A 22036-nucleotide genomic window follows, 5' to 3' on the forward strand; every position below is an offset into this window, starting at 1 on the left:
CCTGAAAGCGCCCATATTGTGCGGACAAACCAAGTCAAGGGCCACGTAGTCAGGAGAACCTCGTCCCTTCCGGTCACACTGTGCCTATCGGCCGGCCTCGAAGACCGAAATTGTGACGGTGTCACCCGAAAAATGGTGATGGGTGATGGCAGGGTGATGGGAGGGTGATGGGGCAGGGTGATGGGAGGGTGATGGGAGGGTGATGGGGGAGGGTGATGGGAGGGTGATGAGAGGGTGCAATAATCCAGTGCAATAATCGAAAACCGATTCAAAATGGCCCCTCGCTACGATTTTCCATGATCACATTTTATTTTCACCACTTCAAATCGACCGAATTTCACCAAATAAGATACCACACTCGCTGCACTGATGTCATTTTTACGGCAAAAGTGAAAACAGATTTTAATTTGGAAATAAAACGAAAGCGTGCACAATGGAATCATTCGTGCCGCGTGACGCGGTGACGTCATCGCGTTTCCACCTTAAAAGACATTTGATATAAGTTAATATTTTGATATAAGCCTTAGAAAACCAACCCTATAGAAGTCAATACCTCCGATGACACAGGCGCGCATTCGTGCCGCGTGACGTGGTGACGTCATCGCGCTTTCACCTTAAAAGACTTATTTGATATAAGTTAATATTTTGATATAAGCCTAAGAAAACCAACCCTATAGAAGTCAATACCTCCAACGACATTTTTCGGGTGACACCGTCACAATTTCGGTCTTCGAGGCCGGCCGATAGGCACAGTGTGACCGGAAGGGACGAGGTTCTCCTGACCACGTGGCCCTTGACTTGGTTTGTCCGCACAATGCGGGCGCTTCCAGGAAGAACTTTAGCCGGGGAGCGTTTGGGCGCCCCGGTGTGATACTGCCGCCCACGCGCATAACAACTTGAGTGCACGTGGGTCCCGGCGGTCCCACTGGCCTAGCGCTACCATGTTTAGACAGCGAACTCCGTCCCCGGGCACCACGTCTGACTCTCTTATTCAGGGAGTATGGCGACGTGGGCATGGTAGGACACCCGCGGAGCCCCGGCGGACCGGGGACGCACGAGCCTACGCGTTAGCGTGCTACGGCGGAATCAACGGCTTCGGCCACGGCCGGGCCGATACTCGGCCCGGTCGCCCGGAAATGAACTGGTTCGACGCCCGCGCTAGAGAGGTCGCGGGCGACTGAGATGTATTAACAAATTAGTTAATTAATTTGAGACGTCCGATTTCTAGTGTTTGGAAATTTGGAAGAGCTTGACCCTAGCCTTTCCCTTGCGAGGGCAAGGAGGAACTTAACACTTGACACTTAAGCTTAGTTTGAAGTACACCCTGCCAGCGCCCACGGCGGGACGGCAGGGCAACCCGAAGGGACGAGGTTCTCCTGACCACGTGGCCCTCGATCTGGGAAGCGAGAGGCGTTCCATTAGTGGACGCGCCCCTCACGCCCGACTTCTGGGTGGCCCCGGCAGGCCGTTTGTTTTGACGTTCCGTGACAGGCCCCGGACCCCCACCTCCGGGCTGACGGGGCGACCGGAATGAATCCCGGTGTCCCGATCCGAACCTTCAGAGCGGGCCGGCTGGGGAGTGCCAAGCACCCCGTACCTGCAATTTTCCGTCCCTGCGGTCCCAAATACCGGAACCACCCGAATACCACTTTATTTGCCAAAATGAGGTGCGGCCTACAGCCTTAGAAAACCGACCCTATATAAGTCAATACCTCCAACGACATAGGCGCGCATTCGTGCCGCGTGACGTCATCGCACTTTCACCTTAAAAGACTTATTTGATATAAGTTAATATTTTGATATAAGCCTTAGAAAACCAACCCTATAGATGTCAATACCTTCGACGACACAGGCGCGCATTCGTGCCGCGTGACTTGGTGACGTCATCGCGCTTTCATCTTAAAAGACATTTGATATAAGTTAATATTTTGATATAAGCCTTAGAAAACCAACCCTATAGAAGTCAATACCTCCAACGACACAGGTGCGCATTCGTGCCGCGTGATGTGGTAACGTCATCACGCTTTCACCTTAAAAGACATTTGATATGTAAATATTTTGATATAAGCCTTAGAAAACCAACCCTATAGAACACCGTCATTTTTCGGGTGACACCGTCACAATTTCGGTCTTCGAGGCCGGCCAATAGGCACAGTGTGACCGGAAGGGACGAGGTTCTCCTGACCACGTGGCCCTTGACTTGGTTTGTCCGCACAATGCGGGCGCTTCCAGGATGAACTTTAGCCGGGGAGCGTTTGGGCGCCCCGGTGTGATACTGCCGCCCACGCGCATAACAACTTGTGAGTGCACGTGGGTCCCGGCGGTCCCACTGGCCTAGCGCTACCATGTTTAGACAGCGAACTCCGTCCCCGGGCACCACGTCTGACTCTCTTATTCAGGGAGCATGGCGACGTGGGCACGGTAGGACACCCGCGGAGCCTCGCGGCGGACCAGGGACACGCGAGCCTACGCGTTAGCGTGCTACGGCGGAATCAACGGCTTCGGCCACGGCCGAGCCGATACTCGGCCCGGTCGCCCGGAAATGAACTGGTTCGACGCCCGCGCTAGAGAGGTCGCAGGCGACTGAGATGTATTAACAAATTAGTTAATTAATTTGAGACGTCCGATTTCTAGTGTTTGGAAATTTGGAAGAGCTTGACCCTAGCCTTTCCCTTGCGAGGGCAAGGAGGAACTTAACACTTGACACTTAAGCTTAGTTTAAAGTAGACCCTGCCATCGCTCCCGGTGGGACGGCAGGGCAACCAGAAGGGACGAGGTTCTCCTGACCACGTGGCCCTCTATCTGGGAAGCGAGAGGCGTTCCATTAGTGGACGCGCCCCTCACGCCCGACTTTTGGGCGGCCCCGGCAGGCCGTTTGTTTTGACGTTCCGTGACAGGCCCCGCACCCCCACCTCCGGGCCGACCGGGTGACCGGAATGAATCCCGGTGTCCCGATCCGAACCTTCAGAGCGGTCTGGCTGGGGAGTGCCAAGCACCCCGTACCTGCACTTTCCGTCCCTGCGGTCCCAAATACCGGAACCACCCGAATACCACTTTAGTCGACAAAATGAGGTGCGGCCTACAGCCTTAGAAAACCAACCCTATATAAGTCAATACCTCCAACGACACAGGCGCGCATTCGTGCCGCGTGACGTGGTGACGTCATCGCGCTTTCACCTTAAAAGACGTATTTGATATAAATTGATATTTTGATATAAGCCTTAGAAAACCAACCCTATAGAAGTCAAATGGTCCAATAAAGGGTGATGGGAGGGTGATGGGAGGGTGATGGCAGGGTGATGGGAGGGTGATGGCAGGGTGATGGGAGGGTGATGGCAGGGTGATGGGAGGGTGATGGGGGAGGGTGATGGGGCAGGTTGATGGGGCAGGGTGATGGGAGGGTGATGGCAGGGTGATGGGAGGGTGATGGCAGGGTGATGGGAGGGTGATGGCAGGGTGATGGGAGGGTGATGGCAGGGTGATGGCATTTTATTTTCACCACTTCAAATCGACCGAATTTCACCAAATAAGATACCACACTCGCTGCACTGATGTCATTTTTACGGCAAAAGTGAAAACAGATTTTAATTTGGAAATAAAACGAAAGCGTGCACAATGGAATCATTCGTGCCGCGTGACACGGTGACGTCATCGCGTTTCCACCTTAAAAGACTTATTTGATATAAGTTAATCTTTTGATATAAGCCTTAGAAAACCAACCCTATAGAAGTCAGTACCTCCAACGACACAGGCGCGCATTCGTGCCGCGTGACGTGGTGACGTCATCACACTTTCACCTCAAAAGACCCATTTGATATAAGTTAATATTCTGATATAAGCCTTAGAAAACCAACCCTATATAAGTCAATACCTCCAACGATACAGGTGCGCATTCGTGCCGCGTGACGTGGTGACGTCATCGCGCTTTCACCTCAAAAGATTTATTTGATATAAGTTAATATTTTGAATAACTCGGTCAATATCAGTCCGAATTTCGCCAAATAAAGGTTCCCGTTATCCACAGATACCCCTGTATCCTCCTAGAGGCGAAGTCAGGATGAATTTCGCAAAAATTAAAGTCCTTCGGCAACGAAAATTTAGCATGGGGTTTTCCTATGTAATTTTACCCTGAAGTAATTTTACCGAAAATCCTGGAGATTTCACGGGGCCAGTTTCTGTCGAGTGTTAAGACGTACTAGCGACTGCGAAATCCGGAATTCAGAATTAAAATCCGAGCCTCCGTTAGTTCTAAGGGCCCCCCAAAACAAATCGCATATATTCCTAATGAAAAAACTTCGAAGCTCCTAAATCCCGAATCTCAGCCCATCCAATGTCAATCCATATATCCACACCTCGCTACGAACGTTATGCATCTAATGATAAGCATGAGAACCATCAAAAAATATTTTAAAACCATTTTATTGGACAAAATGAGGTGCGGCCTAGCATCTAGTCGAGACCAAGTCACCCAGGCCAACCACCCATTCTGACCCCAAATTCCTCATCGACGATAACTAAACAATATATTATATGAATCGCACCATACATACCTCCTTCTAGATCTTGTTCTTGTCTTGATATACTCACTCAGGCTCACCCTATCACGACTGAGTCCTCTCAGCTCTTCCAAATGGCGTCCGCTCCGCCTCGTGTCCAGTCCAACTCCGAGCTCTTCTTCTTCGAAAGACATTCGACACTCGTGGCGGGGGCGTGATGACGTCACTGCGCTTCAGTCTTAGAAAACTCCTTCTAGATCTTGTGTGCCCGAGCGGTGGTGTATTACCGCGACCTAACAGTTATTCCCCGACTAGACCCCGATTCCACCCAAACGTTGACCAAATCGCGCTATGCTAAATCAATGATGGAAAGGACACAACGACTGGGATAGATGAAGCGACGCAAGGGGTACAGTTCTCAAGACCTCCGGAGGAGGATATAATTACAGTGGGGGAGAAAAGGGGTAGCTTACAAGGTAGTGAGGTAAAGGCACAGAAGAGATAGGCACTTAATTACAGTCTTATCTTATCCCAGACAGACCACAGACAAACGGAACAAGGCTGACTTACACAGGGATTGATGGCAGGGGAGGACAGGTAGTTCGATAGCACAAGGTGCACCTTGGCTCGGGGACAGGATCAAGCACGGTCCAAGAGATGCAGGGAGGCCTCACAGCGCTCGGAGGTGGCGTCTTTCTTTCTCCAAGCTCAGCGCGCATCTGACGTCACCTCCCTCTTCCTGCGCATGCTCAGCGGGGAGTGACACGCCCTCGGCTGGTTGGCTCCGCCCCAGATGGGACCGGTCCGCCGCTTCCATTGGGTGCGGGGGTTACCGGGCTCCGCCCTTGACGAGGAGCTGACAGGGAGCCCCTATTTGGTAACCCCGTCGAGCACATGTTCGATGGCGGCTCGCTGGGAAGGCCTCATGCCCTCCCAACACCCCCTACCAACCAAGCCGGAGTGAGGACGCGCACTCCCTGTGCACGCCGCCGCCGTTGCTGTTGTTGTTGTTGTTGTTGCTGAACCGTGAGGAAGAGCTGCGGGGAGGTATTGGGAGGTCCTAAACTTCCTAACGGTGCCATACAATCACATGCTGGTGCAACGAAGGGTCAGAATTAATGGAAACGAGTCCTTAACTGACATAGACTAAGAATAACTAGCAAGATGTCCTCTAGTTGTCTTACATGAGATGCGGTGAACCTGGGCACGACATTTAATGGGGGAAATAGGGGGAGGTCGGGTCTACAGAGTGTTGTTTACAGAAAATGGGACTAGGGAATGGGGGATTGGGGATAGTTGGGAAGTATTGAGGAAATAGGGGAATATTTACAAGCGGATATGGATGGATGCAAATCCCATATCCGCAACATTGCACCCTTCTCTACCTCGGGGTGGCCCGACCCGATAAATTTTTACCTACGTTAGTGTGGCACTCAGATGTAGTTCCCTCTACTATTAACTCAACCCTGAGTGCGACAGTTTTACAGATGTTCACAAATGAGTAAATATGTCCCCCTGCGACGTTGCACCCTTCTCCTAACAGAAACACACCCACAGAATAACCGAATCGTGGAAAGCATCCTCAAACTAAACATACAGCCGGTAGGGAGCATCATTTATACAAGACTACACTGATATTTACACTACGATCCAGGACCTGTTCTTTGAGGAACACATGCAGATGTTATGCATCGGGAGAGCACGCATGCCAGCATCGATACACCAACCCACGAGTGCCCTGTGGCCCTACGGCCTTTAATAATGTGCAGAGCACCCCGTCCAAGCACCAAAAGCACCACCCCATACGCACAGTCAGCACCATCCGGTGCACCAATAAAGTGTTCAATAACAATGCACAATCAAGTGTCCATGGTCACCGGTGGTGTCGCAGCCGGCCGATGTTCTGCCGCTGGTCTTGCCTTCATGGAGTGCACTTGGCCTTCTGGCTTCTTTAGAAATAAAGAAAGGTGCCAACCGCGTCCATTTCTAAATTGTGGCCGTCAGGGGGGCCAACTAAAAGTGGTTCACCTGTATGGCATAGGTGCCACGTTGACCCAGAGGTCCATCCACGGGTGGTGCTTGACCGCAAAAGAACTGCGGTCCATTGTGGGCGGCCACAAAAATTGCGGTCCATATGGTGTATCGATCCAGGCAGCAAGCAGCGGAAGTACAGGCCCACAACTGCGGAGCCAGCACCTCTCTCTCCTCTCTCTCTGCCCCAAAGCCAGATCCTCGGAGGTGGGAGACAAAAGAAGACAAGTGAGTAAGGTGGTAAGGGCGCAAAAGTGCACGCAATTCAAGGTAATGCACACTGGGGGCACATGGGAACCAGGTGAGACAGGTACGTTCCTACCGTACGCCCCCCCCCCCCCCACCAGGTAATCTACATTGCCCCTCCCTTACCCCTTACTGTATCCACAAAACACAACACTACCCATAAACATCTACTTTACACATCAACAAACGTCCCTACTGTCTTCCCCGTTCCTCCCATCAACCAAATTCGTCTTCTCTCCCTCCTAACCAATCAAATTTGCCATTTCCAACTCTCATCAAAATTTGCCATCTCCAACTCAACATCAAAATTTGCCATCACCAATTCATCATCAGTCCCTCCTAAGGAGGGAGAGATGGAATCACCCCAATGTCTCATCCACGTCGTGATGCGTCTCACAAATCCACACAGCAATTCTCCTTTCCTGCAACACAGAACAAAGGAACACAGGTGTGGAGTCATCATCATCACCTCAGGTAAGTGGCTGCGTATGGTGCGACAGGTTCATCAATCCTAACTATTTCCTAAATGACTTTAACAACTTTACATTACCCGGGGTCTTTCCCTGCCAATCCATTGGCCAACTTACACTATGGGTTCTAAAAACCAATTCCCATTGACCAAACTGTGGTGCTTCTCAAGTTGGGGTCTCACTCCCCCGATTCATCACTCGGTGCCCCCGCACAATTTCGGTGGCTGGGTCATGTGACGCTCCCAGCTGGTCCACCCACCTGCACACCTCCACCACTGTTGTTGCCTACCGAGCTCACCTGCTCCTCACCCTAACCTAACTAACTGGGGAAGGCCCTCTCGCACTCTCACCCCCTCAGTGCCCTCTCTGGCACGGCCTGCCCGATCCACACCCGGGATCCTCAGGCACCCACCGACACTAACGGCTCCCAGAGCCCACCTGCGGCCTCACCTGGCCGACATCTAACAGTGGCGGAGTGCCCAACCATTCACACTCATACTAACAGGCCACACGACCAGCCAATTTCACCACACCAATGCACCCATCCACAATACCATTCTGCATCCGCACCACAAATGCCAATATCCAACCACAATTTACCTATACCTTCTAACTATTCTTTAAACTACCCTCCCCGGGTACTCGTGAAAAGGGGTCCACTCTTCCCCCATCCACACCTTCGCACCATGCACACCACTCCGTACCACTTACTCCATGTATTCCACACACCTGTACTTGCACACCTGTGCTCTCATACTTGGTGCTGCCTGCACCCTTCTCTCCCCCAAGCGCATTCGCGCTGATCCACAACACTCACTACTCATACACTGCTCCACACACCTGTCCAGTTCTCACACAGCGTCATCTCATCTAACTACTCCCCTCTGAAACATGCGCTTCCCAGTCGTCCCTTTAAACTATTGCGCTCCCTCGTCATTATCATCCACTCTAATCTACCTGCGTCCCCACTACAGGTATCCTTGTCACTAACTAACCTTAACGTTACCTAATGTCATCTTCGCTAGATCCCTACACACAATATCCTAACCCACCCGGGCTAGTTTTCACTGCCATACACCCCATAATCTATAGCGCATTTGCCCCCCTATTCATGGGAAGGGTGGCAGGGATGCCACCCTTACCCACCGTCATACGGCGCGAGTGGGACCTTGTGGGACCACCTCGTATGTGAGTCGTTGCCCGCCTGCCGGACCCCGTGCGTCGCCCCTTGCGGGGTCAGCGCGGGGCCGAACCGGCCGGGCCCCCACAGTACATTACCCCCAAGGGGCTCCCGTGCCTCCCCTGTCCCTCTAAAAACTACCCCTGTTGGTGTCGATGCATGGGTCACACTTCCGCAACCCGCTATCCATTCCATACCACCACAACCTTGCTCACTCACACCTCGCACCTCTCCCATCACCGGACCCTCTCGCTCGCACCCTCGTTCCATACCCTCCGGACCAGCCATACACCTCACTCTTGGCCTCTCACGAACATCCGGGTCCATCTCGACCCCCAAGCTTGTTAAATCACCTGGCGCATCATACGCACTACCATATTGGTCACCACTTACACCGGGTCCTCTTTCTCTTCGCTTCTCCTCCATCACCTGCGAATCCCTCATCCGGTTAATGAGCACATCATCACGATCCGAACACAGACTTTGGACCAATTCTTTTACTCCCTCTTTTATCTCTTTCTTATCCTCTCTCCGTCGCTTCTTAATTTCGCTCACCCCTTCTTCCACTTCTTCTAATTTCTGCTTCATCTCCTTCATCTCCTCGTGCGCCCCCTTAAGTTCTTCCTCTAACTCCACCTTATTTTTTTCTATGTGCTCCCGCACCTCCCGCTCTTTAACCTCCATTACCTCTACCACCTTGTTCATTTTCCTCGTCAGGTCCTCATGTACCGTCTGACACTCTTTTTTAATTACCCCTACGTCCTTTTTCATCTCCTTCTGTGTCGATTTTAAACCCTCTATTACCGCTGTGTTCTTCTTTACCTGCCCCCAACTCCTTTTGTCCCACTGTCAGCTGTTCTACAAACAGCGTCACCTCCTCTATACCACCTTGCAATTTTACAGTCCCCTTTCTCACCTCCTTCTCCATGCGCTCCTTACAGTGCCTCACCTCCTCGCGCACTCCTCCGACCTCCTCACTCACACCTCTTCTGATCTCTTCTCCCATCACTTGCATCTCCTGCCCAGATGCCACCCTCATCTGCTCCATTTCCTCCCTGTGAGCATCCAATTTAGTTTCTACCCCCATTCTGACCCCCTCTATCTGCTGCCCCATTTTTTAAACTTCCCTTTCCGCTTGGTCCCTCATGTCCCTCAATTTGCCTTCCATACTGTTTTCTAACCCCTCTAACCCCTTTTTCATCCCTTCCATTTGATTCTCTTGAGCGGCCATTCTGTTTTCTACCCCCGTTAACCCCTCCTGTATTTCCCCTAATCTATTGTCTAATCCCTCTATTCTACTCCCTAACCCTCCGATCTGGGCCCCCATCCTTTGTTCTAACCGTTCCCCCATTTCTCCCATTTTGCCCCCCATTCTGCCCCCCAATCGCTCACTATCAGCCCTCATTTGCTCACTCTGAGCATCCATCCGGTTCCCCATTACCCCCATCATTCTGCTTTCCATTTCTTCGCTATTCTTGTCCATAAGGGCCTTCATTTGTATAAAAAAAGGTTCAAATCCACCAACGGCGCTGCTACGGTCGCGGGCGCGGTCGCCGTAGCCATGTGCGAGGCGCCATTTTGCGCGCCCGTAACCTCGTGCGCGAGGACGCCATTTTGCGAACCTGCCTCCCTCACTGCTTCGCTCTCCTCATGTCCCTCAATTTGGTCCTGGATCGACCCTGCCTCACTCTCCTCTACCGGAACCCAGCCGTCTTGATCTGCCATAGCGCGACTTTCAAAATTCGGGTTTTTTGTAAAACAAAATCAAATTTCGGTGTCTTTATAATTTTGACCAAATTTTTTCCTAGATGTTTTTTTTTTTAATTTGGTTCGGGCCTCGAATCTCACTCCTCGACACCAATTGTTACGGATCGCGGTTAGATGTTATTTCGACCGAGCGGTGGTGTATTACCGCGACCTAACAGTTATTCCCCAACTAGACCCCGATTCCACCCAAACGTTGACCAAATCGCGCTATGCTAAATCAATGATGGAAAGGACACAACGACTGGGATAGATGAAGCCACGCAAGGGGTACAGTTCTCAAGACCTCCGGAGGAGGATATAATTACAGTTGGGGAGAAAAGGGGTAGATTACAAGGTAGTGAGGTAAAGGCACAGAAGAGATAGGCACTTAATTACAGTCTTATCTTATCCCAGACAGACCACAGACAAACGGAACAAGGCTGACTTACACAGGGATTGATGGCAGGGGAGGACAGGTAGTTCGATAGCACAAGGTGCACCTTGGCTCGGGGACAGAATCAAGCACGGTCCAAGAGATGCAGGGAGGCTTCACAGCGCTCGGAGGTGGCGTCTTTCTTTCTCCAAGCTCAGCGCGCATCTGACGTCACCTCCTTCTTCCTGCGCATGCTCAGCGGGGAGTGACACGCCTTCGGCTGGTTGGCTCCGCCCCAGATGGGACCGGTCCGCCGCTTCCATTGGGTGCGGGGGTTACCGGGCTCCGCCCTTGACGAGGAGCTGACAGGGAGCCCCTATTTGGTAACCCCGTCGAGCACATGTTCGATGGCGGCTCGCTGGGAAGGCCTCATGCCCTCCCAACACCCCCTACCAACCAAGCCGGAGTGAGGACGTGCACTCCCTGTGCACGCCGCTGCCGTTGCTGTTGTTGTTGTTGTTGTTGCTGAACCGTGAGGAAGAGCTGCGGGGAGGTATTGGGAGGTCCTAAACTTCCTAACGGTGCCATACAATCACATTCTGGTGCAACGAAGGGTCAGAATTAATGGAAACGAGTCCTTAACTGACATAGACTAAGAATAACTAGCAAGATGTCCTATAGTTGTCTTACATGAGATGCGGTGAACCTGGGCACGACATTTAATGGGGGAAATAGGGGGAGGTCGGGTCTACAGAGTGTTGTTTACAGAAAATGGGACTAGGGAATGGGGGATTGGGGATAGTTGGGAAGTATTGAGGAAATAGGGGAATATTTACAAGCGGATATGGATGGATGCAAATCCCATATCCGCAACAATATGTATGTATGTATGTATTTATATATATATATATATATATATATATATATATATATATATATATATATATATATATATATATATATATATATATATATGTATGTATGTATGTATGTATGTATATATATATATATATATATATATATATATATATATATATATATACATATATATATATACATATATATATATATATATATATATATATATATACATATATATATATATATATATATATATATATATATATATATATATATATATATATATATATATATATATATATATATATAATGGTATCTGTAATCTGGTTCTCCAACCTAATGAGCAGACAACATGACGTAATCGCCATGCACGTCCGCCTTGCCTGCAAAGTTCCAGAGGAACCATCTAGCAGTGCATCATTACGGATTATAAATACAGATACTGTCACAAGTGCATGCAAAACTCACAGTTACCGACCTGGTTTCGCCCTTGTTGGGGCTTCATCAGGGCAACGCAGTGAGGCTTTCCATACACTTGTAACTCTGTGACCCTTTCGGTTTTTATATCAGTCACTATGCGACCTTCATATCATCAGTGATGATACAGATTACAGATACCATTATTAGTAACTCCCAACCGCAACCAGGTCGACTCCATATGATGAGTGGATACCAGAGATAACGTCACCGCGTGGCAGGCGGTGCGTATCGCTCCCAGCAAGGTGCAGCAGCAGCTGTATGGGACACCTTGCTGGCGGTTCTCCACTGATGATATGAAGGTCGCATAGTGACTGATATATATATATATATATATATATATATATATATATATATATATATATATATATATATATATATATATATATATATGTATATATATATATATATGTATATATATATATATATGTATATATATATATGTATGTATATATATGTATATATATATATATATGTATATATATATATGTATGTATATATATATATATATGTATATATATATATATATATATATATATATATATATATATATATATATATATATATATATATATATATATATGTATATATATATATATATATATATATGTATATATGTATATGTATATATATATGTGTATATGTATATATATATAATTATGTATATGTATATTGTTACAGACACGACTTTGATGTTAAGGTGGGCCGAGCGGAATGGCCGTCGTGTCCGCACAAATTCACAAATTACCCGATTGTACTCGAACGTCGACAAAGCCGCGCTACGCTGGCTCAATAGGAAAGAGAAGACACCCGGCTGGGTTATAATGACACAATACGACACCAGGGGTTCAGTTCTCAAGACCTCCGGAGGAGGTTATATTAAGGCGGAAGGTTAGATTACAACTACAAGAGGTACATCATAGGAAGACAGGCACTTAGACACAACCTTATATTATTCCCGACAGACCACAGAGAAACAGGACAAAAACTGACTCACACGGGGATTGATGGCTAGGAAAGCGGGTATTCGTGATGGCCAGCACAAGGTGCACCTTGTGCTCAGGGACAGGATGGCGCGGCCCAAAAGATGCAGGAGGTCTCTCAGCGCTCGAGGTGGCGTCTTGTCTCTCCAGGCTGGGGGCGCATCTCACGTCACGTCCGGCAAGCGGCTGCGTATATCCGGCGGGGAGTCACACGCCCTCGGCTCGTTAGCTCCGCCCAGATGGAATCGGTCCGCCCTTCTTATTGGGTGCGGGGGGGGTTTACCAGGCTCCGCCCTTGACGAGGAGCTGACAGCCAGCCCCTTCGTGGTAACCCCGTGGGGCGCATGGATAATGGCGGCTAACCGAGCCGGAGGGAGGACGCACACTCCCCGCGCGCGCCGTTGTTGTAGTTGTTGTTGTTGTTGTTGTAGCTGTAGTTGTTGTTGTTGTTGTTGTAGCTGTAGTTGTTGTTGTTGTTGTTGTTGTTTGGGGAAGAAGATGGGAGGAGGTATGGGAAGGTCCTAAACTCACTACTGGTGCCATATAATCACATTCTGGTGCAACGAAGAGTCATAATTAATGGAAACGAGGCCTTAACTGACATAGATTAAGAATAACTAGGAAGATGTCCGAAAGTTATCTACGTGTGGTGCGGTGGACCTGGGCACGACATTTAATGGGGGAATAAGGGGAAGGTCGGCTCTACTGATTGTTATTTACATGCAATGGGACTAGGGAATGGGGGACTGGGGAAAGTTGGGGAGTATTGGAGAAAATAGGGGAATATTTACAAGCGGATATGGAGGCCAAATTCCACATTCGCAACATTGCACCCTTCTCTACCCTCGGGGCGTCCCGACCCGATAAATTTTTACCTACTTTAGTGTGGCACGCAATGTAGTTCCCTCTACTATTAACTCTACCCTGAGTGCGACAGTTTTACAGATATTCACAAATGAGTAAATATGTCCCCCTGCGACGTTGCACCCTTCTCCTCACAGAAACACACCCACAGGATAACCGAATCCGGAAAGAATTCTCAAACTAAACATACAGCCGGTAGGGAGCATTATTTACAAGACTACGCTGCTATTTACACTACGATCCAGGACCTGTTTTTGGAGGAACACATGCAGATGTTATGCATAGAGAGAGCGCGCTTGCCAACATCGATACACCAACCCACGAGTGCTCTGTGGCCGACGGCCTTTAATAACGTGCAGAGCACCCTTTCCGAGCATCAACAGCACCACCCCACCACCAATCGGTGCAGTCACCATTGTTCAATGATTAAAAATAAATGCGACAACCCCTAACCCTGCAGGTGTCTCTTGCTCTTCTTGTGGTGCACTTGGTGTCAACTAAAAGTGGTTCACCTGTATGGCATAGGTGCCACGTTGACCCATAGGTCCATCCACGGGTGGTGCTTGGCCGCAAAAGAACTACGGTCCATTGTGGGTGGCCACCAACATTGCGGTCCATATGGTGTATCGATCCAGGCAGCAAGCAGCGAAAGTGCAGGCCCACAACTGCGTAGCCAGCACCTCTCTCTCCTCTCTCTCTACCCCAAAGCCAGATCCTCGGAGGTGGGAGACAAAAGAAGAAACAAGTGAGTAAGGTGGTAAGGGCGCAAAAGTGCACGCAATATAAGGTAATGCACACTGGGGGCACATGGGAACCAGGTGAGACAGGTACGTTCCTATCGTACGCCCCCCCCCCCCACCAGGTAACCTACATGGCCCCTCCCTTACCCCTTACTGTATCCACACAACACAACACTACCCATAAACATCTACTTTACAAATCAACAAACATCCCTACTGTCTTCCCCGTTCCTCCCATATACCAAATTCGTCTTCTCTCCCTCCTAACCAATCAAATTTGCCATTTTCAACTCTCATCAAAATTTGCCATTTTCAACTCAACATCAAAATTTGCCATTACCAATTCATCATCAGTCCCTCCTAGGGAGGGAGAGATGGAATCACCCCAATGTCTCATCCACGTCGTGATGCGTCTCACAAATCCTCACAGCAATTCTCATTTCTGCAACACAACCAAAGAAAACACAGGTGTGGAGTCATCATCATCACCACAGGTAAGTGGCTGCGTATGGTGCGACAGGTTCATCAATCCTAACTATTTCCTAAATGACTTTAACAACTTTACACGACCCGGGGTCTTTCTCCGGCCAAACCATTGGCCCTCTTACACTATGGGTTCTAAAAACCAATTCCCATTGGCCAAACTGTGGTGCTCTTCAATTTGGGGTCTCACTCCCCCGATTCATCTCCCGGTGCCCTCGCACAATTTCTGGGCTGCGGCGTGTACCTCTCCCAGTGGGTCTACCCACCTGCACACCTCCACCACTGCAGTTGCCTCCGAGCTTACCTGCTCCTTGCCCTAACCTAACTACCTGGGGAAGGCCCTCTGGCACTCTCCCCACTCGGTGCCCTCTCTGGCACTGGGCTACCCGGGTCCATCCTCCGGATCCTCGGGCCCCATCCACAACTCTACCGGCTCCCAGAGCCCACCTGCGGCCTCACCTGGCCGACATCCTCACAGTGGTGGAGTGCCCAACCAACTACACACACTAACAGGCTACACGCCCAGCCATTTCCACAACACTAATGCACCCATCCACAACACCATTCTGCAACCGCACCACAAATGCCAATATCCAACCACAATTTACCTGTACCCTCTACCTAACACTTACACTACCCGCCCCGGGTACTCGTGAAAGGGGTCCACTCTTCCCCCATCCACACCTTCGCACCACGCACACCACTCCATACCACTTACTCCAACTCTCTCCACACACCTGTACTTGCACCCTGTGCTCTCACACCTGGTGCCACCTGCACCCTTCTCTCCCCAAGCGCATTCGCGCTGATCCACACACTCACTACTCATACACGGCTCCACACACCTGTCCAGTTGCACACCTGTGCAATCACACCTGTTCAATTCTCACACACACGGCATCATCTCAGCTAACTACTCCCTTCTGAAACTTGCGCTTCCCAGTCGTCCCTTTAACTATTGCGCTCCCTCGTCATTATAATCCACACTAATCTACCTGCGTCCCCACTACAGGTATCAGTCACTAACTAATCTTAACGTTACCTAATGTCAATCTTCGCTAGATCCCTACACACCATATCCTAACCCACCCGGGCTAGTTTTCACTGCCATACACCCCATAATCTAGTGCTCCTTTGCCCCCCCACATGGGAAGGGTGGCAAGGATGCCATCCCACCACATCGGGGGCCTCTCACTACCAATTTTACACATCAAATTTCAACAAATCAAAAATTTGCCAATCACTACTCATCATCTGCCAATCACTACTGCCAATCCCTTGCCAATCATCAAATTTTGTTTTTCTCTAATTTTGGGGCCAAAACACTAACCTCATCACCCAGTCTACTCACTACTGCCTCTCGGTGCGCCAATTCCTGTCCAAAGCCCGGCTTCGTAAAGCCAAGCAATGGATGCTGGTTGTTTTGTGCCAGCGGCTGGATGCGTCCGGCACTCGGTGCAGGGACGGGGGCTTACCCGGGCCGAGATCCCACGCATCACCTCGGCGTGGAGCCATCCAATGTCCCGATCTCGACCTGCCGGCACGTCTCACCAAAAAGTGGTCGCCATGACGACCCTTTCTATCGGGCTGCCCGCTCCGCCTAGTGGAGCCTGGACGCGGCCGTTCAAAGCGAGGCCCGGCACGCACCGAGGGCCCGATTCGGCTATAAGTCGTTCTAAACTCTACCCCGTCTAACGTCGATGCTTCACCTGGACGCTTACACCCCGCAGCCCGTTCCTTGCTCACACATCCAGCCGTGCCCATGCTCCTCGTACCTTTCCTTACACACCCAGGTACACTCATTCCACTCACAGCCTTGGTCACACACCTGACCACCGAACACTTTGGCACACATTCGTCGCTCGCACACCTCACCAATACACCTCTTCGCGCCCCCTCCTCTGTCACCTCCTCTGTGACAATCACAGGTGTGCTCTCATTCGCACACCCAACCACGTGCCTCACTACCAATTCCAGCGTGCATTCCCACTCACGCTCTACCATTCCAGGTGTGCATCCTTCCATCCCAGGTGTACATCCTCGCTCACCTGTCACAACTAACTCACGCTCCATGTCACTCTCACTACTTTCACCTCCACTCGTGACAACGCACTCACCCTTACTCTTGACAGCACACTCTTTCCTCATGCACCTGTCCTTCACACACCTTCCTCGCGCACACTCTTGCGCACACTCTCCGGTCACACCCTCTGTAACACTCACCACACCACGCTTCCATGTGCTCCCTCGCACACGCGCTACGACCGACTCACTCCCGCCAGCACACTCACTCCTTGGCACGCACTTTTTCCTCACACACCCCAGAGTCGGACTTTCTTGCACACCTCCATTTTCGCACACCAGACCTGTCGCACACTTCACCAGTGGCCTCTCACGAACACCCGGGTCTATCTCGACCCCCAAGCCTCTTAAATCACCTGGCGCATCATACGCACGACCATATTGGTCACCACTTACACCGGGTCCTCTTCCTCTTCGCTTCTCCTCCATCACCTGCGAATCCCTCATCCGGTTAATGAGCACATCATCACGATCCAAACACAGACTTTGGACCACTTCTTTTACCTCCTCTTTTATCTCTTTCTTATCCTCTCTCCGTCGCTTTTTAATTTCGCTCACCCCTTCTTCCACTTCTTCTAATTTTTGCTTCATCTCCTTCATCTCTTCGTGCGCCCCTTTAAGTTCTTCCTCTAACTCCACTTTATTTTTTTCTATGTGCTCCCGCACCTCCCGCTCTTTAACCTCCATTACCTCTACCACCTTGTCCATTTTCCTCGTCAGGTCCTCATGTACCGTCTGACACTCTTTTTTAATTACCCCTACGTCCTTTTTCATCTCCTTCTGTGTCGATTTTAAACCCTCTATTACCGCTGTGTTCTTTTGAACCTGCTCCACTAACTCCGTTTGTCCTACCGTCAGCTGCTCCACCTCCTGCGTCAGGTCCTCTATGCCCCCTTGTAACTTTACAGTCCCCTTTCTCACCTCCTTTTCCATGTGCTCCTCACAGTGCCTCACCTCCTCGCGCACTCCTCCGACCTCCTCACTCACACCTCCTCTAATCTCCTCTCCCATCACTTGCATCTCCTGCCCAGATGCCACCCTCATCTGCTCCATTTCCTCCCTGTGAGCATCCAGTTTGGTCTCTACCCCCATTCTGACCCCCTCTATCTGCTGCTCCATTTGTTTAACTTCCCTTTCCGCTTGGTCCCTCATGTCCCTCAATTTGCCTTCCATACTGTTTTCTAACCCCTCTAACCCCTTTTGCATCCCTTCCATTTGATTCTCTTGAGCGGCCATTCTGTTTTCTACCCCCATTAACCCATTTCTCACCTCTTTTATCCCATTGTCTAACCCCTCAAAATTTTTGTCTACCTTCTCACCAGTACCCCTCGCTTCGTCCCTCATTACTCCCAATTGCTCACTCCGAGCCCTCGCTTCGTCCCTCATTACTCCCAATTGCTCACTCCGAGCCCTCGCTTCGTCCCTCATTACCCCCAATTGCTCACTCTGAGCATCCATCCGGTTCCCCATTACCCCCATTTGGTTTTCCAATCGCTCACTATTCTTTTCCATAAGGGCCGTCATTTGTATAAAAAAAAGTTCCAATCTTCCCAGCGGCGCTACTTCGGTCGCGGGCACGGTGACCAGCGAGGCGCCATTTTGTGCGCCCGCTTCTTCGTGCGTGACGGCGCTATTTTGCGAACCTGCCGCCCTCACTGCTTCGCTCTCCTCCTGTCCCTCATTTTGGTCCTGGATCGACCCTACCTCACTCTCCTTTACCGGACCCCAGCTGTCTTGATCCGCCATAGCGCGACTTGCAAAATTCGAGTTTCGTAAAACAAATCCAATTTTTTTTTTTTCGTTATAATTTCGTCGAGCGCAGTACGCGCTCCGAATCGATTTTCCCTCCCAAAATTTGGGCCTAATAAATTTAGTCCCGGGTTCGAATTCCACTCCTCGACACCAATTGTTACAGACACGACTTTGATGTTAAGGTGGGCCGAGCGGAATGGCCGTCGTGTCCGCACAAATTCACAAATTACCCGATTGTACTCGAACGTCGACAAAGCCGCGCTACGCTGGCTCAATAGGAAAGAGAAGACACCCGGCTGGGTTATAATGACACAATACGACACCAGGGGTTCAGTTCTCAAGACCTCCGGAGGAGGTTATATTAAGGCGGAAGGTTAGATTACAACTACAAGAGGTACATCATAGGAAGACAGGCACTTAGACACAACCTTATATTATTCCCGACAGACCACAGAGAAACAGGACAAAAACTGACTCACACGGGGATTGATGGCTAGGAAAGCGGGTATTCGTGATGGCCAGCACAAGGTGCACCTTGTGCTCAGGGACAGGATGGCGCGGCCCAAAAGATGCAGGAGGTCTCTCAGCGCTCGAGGTGGCGTCTTGTCTCTCCAGGCTGGGGGCGCATCTCACGTCACGTCCGGCAAGCGGCTGCGTATATCCGGCGGGGAGTCACACGCCCTCGGCTCGTTAGCTCCGCCCAGATGGAATCGGTCCGCCCTTCTTATTGGGTGCGGGGGGGGTTTACCAGGCTCCGCCCTTGACGAGGAGCTGACAGCCAGCCCCTTCGTGGTAACCCCGTGGGGCGCATGGATAATGGCGGCTAACCGAGCCGGAGGGAGGACGCACACTCCCCGCGCGCGCCGTTGTTGTAGTTGTTGTTGTTGTTGTTGTAGCTGTAGTTGTTGTTGTTGTTGTTGTAGCTGTAGTTGTTGTTGTTGTTGTTGTTGTTTGGGGAAGAAGATGGGAGGAGGTATGGGAAGGTCCTAAACTCACTACTGGTGCCATATAATCACATTCTGGTGCAACGAAGAGTCATAATTAATGGAAACGAGGCCTTAACTGACATAGATTAAGAATAACTAGGAAGATGTCCGAAAGTTATCTACGTGTGGTGCGGTGGACCTGGGCACGACATTTAATGGGGGAATAAGGGGAAGGTCGGCTCTACTGATTGTTATTTACATGCAATGGGACTAGGGAATGGGGGACTGGGGAAAGTTGGGGAGTATTGGAGAAAATAGGGGAATATTTACAAGCGGATATGGAGGCCAAATTCCACATTCGCAACAATATGTATGTATATATATATATATATATGTATATGTATGTATATATATATATATATATATATATATATATATATATATATATATATATATATACAGTATATATATATATATATATATATATATATATATATATATATATATATATATATATATATATATATATATATATATATATATATATATATATATATATATGTGTCAAGTCATAGATTCTTTATTGACAATTCTCTGTTATGACAGCCGACGGCATGTCCCAAGTGAGGTAAACCCCGCCGGGAACGCGAATAGAGCGGCGTGCAGGGAGTGTTGAGATTCGTGCGGAGGCACGAGGGTGCGCGCCAAGACGGGGGGGGGCGGCGTGGCGTCATCGCGTTAAGATGGTAGTGCTAGGTCGATCGGCGATCTCTGAATTTAAATCGGATTTTTGTCATGTGTGTTGTGAAATTAAACGTCTATCCGAGAATCCTGGCAATGTTCGTTTTATCAAAAGGTGGTACAAACCTGCGTTTCCGCCATGCGGCTCCGTGGAAGTTAGAGTAGAGTTATTGTGTTTTTAGGCAAAAGCCGAGCGAGCCGCGAGTCACGGGTGTGCGGTATGAGGTTGCTCGGAGGATGTGTGCCCAAATGCATTGTGGGTCATTGCGACTTTGCTGAATATCGGACGCTGGATGTCGGACGTTCATGCGCGCGTGGAATGTGTAGTTTCAAGCGGAGTGCTCGAATTGCAGATATAAACTTGAAAAACATTAATTATATAATCATAGCGGCGCCTGAATTCTAATAAACATGCTTCAGTTTGTGTTTAAAATGAGGTCATGCTGGACAATGGTATACGTGTGCTTTTTTCAAGGCTGGTCATAAAACCACGCCCACATGCGCTTGTTTTTGCGTAATGCAAGTAGAATGACATGAACCTATCGTTAACTATATATATTTTGTTTTAATCTCAGCAACGCATGACTCTGTATAAACATGCTTTGGATTACTCATGTACACAAACCCATAAAATATATGGGTTTGTTTGGCTAAGCATACACTCTTCTCTTTGTGAGTTACAGTTCTGTTTTCTCGGAGCCCAGAAAAACAATTGGTCCAAATGATAAAGGAAAGGCTGACTCCCCCGAATGATAACGGTGGGAGGGACTCTCGCCAGTCGCTTCGTTCTCTCGGAGATTTTTCTGATAAATCGTATTTGGTATATAAGTGAATGAGAATCAATGCGTTGCCAGGAAGGCTTGACTTGGCATGTTCTTGCTGTAGATTGCTGTAGACGTCGGTCTCCTCCGGATCCGTATAAGTTGGCTTTAATAAAAAACTGCGTCATTTTCCAGGCTATTTGTGGACTTCTTTGCAAACGAAGAGCTGATTCTTCACAGATGGTACCAGGAGTGGGGTGTCAACAGACGCGGAGGACGGGAAGCGGAACCCGGGCGACGGAAGGAAGGCTGCTCGAGGCCGGGACGCTGGCACTCTAATTTGATTAAGGTGAGCAATTGTCTTATACCAGAGGGCTATCTTTCCAAATTTGTACCTTGCTTCTTCGAACGGGTTCAGTCCGCTTCCCTGTCATCCGCGCTGTCTGCACTCGAACAGAATTGTAAGTAAAGGCTCATTTAGGCCTCAGAATGACGTGGTTTTGTTAAAGCCAGGATAAACAAGTAAGGATAAACAAGTAAGGACTTAACAGTAAGCTTAAAGTTACAGTTAGCACCAGGAGGGGAAAGTGAGGTCGGACAGCCGTAAAGGTTGAGCCAAGCCAAGAACTTTCCAGGAAGGATCAGCCCAGAGCAATAAGATGGGAAGCAAGCTAACGAAAGAAAGGGAACCCCTTAAAGGAACCCCGGCATCTTTCATGTTTAAGAGGCATCATTTTGCCGCGGTAAGACCATTAAAGGACTGGGCTGTGTTAACTAAAGATTTAAGTAGTCCCTGGCCAGAGGAGGGATCGTTTGCACTTGAC

This window comes from Myxine glutinosa, chromosome 10, assembly GCF_964187855.1.
Source record: "Myxine glutinosa chromosome 10, kmMyxGlut1.1, whole genome shotgun sequence".
NCBI classification, from domain to species: domain Eukaryota; kingdom Metazoa; phylum Chordata; class Myxini; order Myxiniformes; family Myxinidae; genus Myxine; species Myxine glutinosa.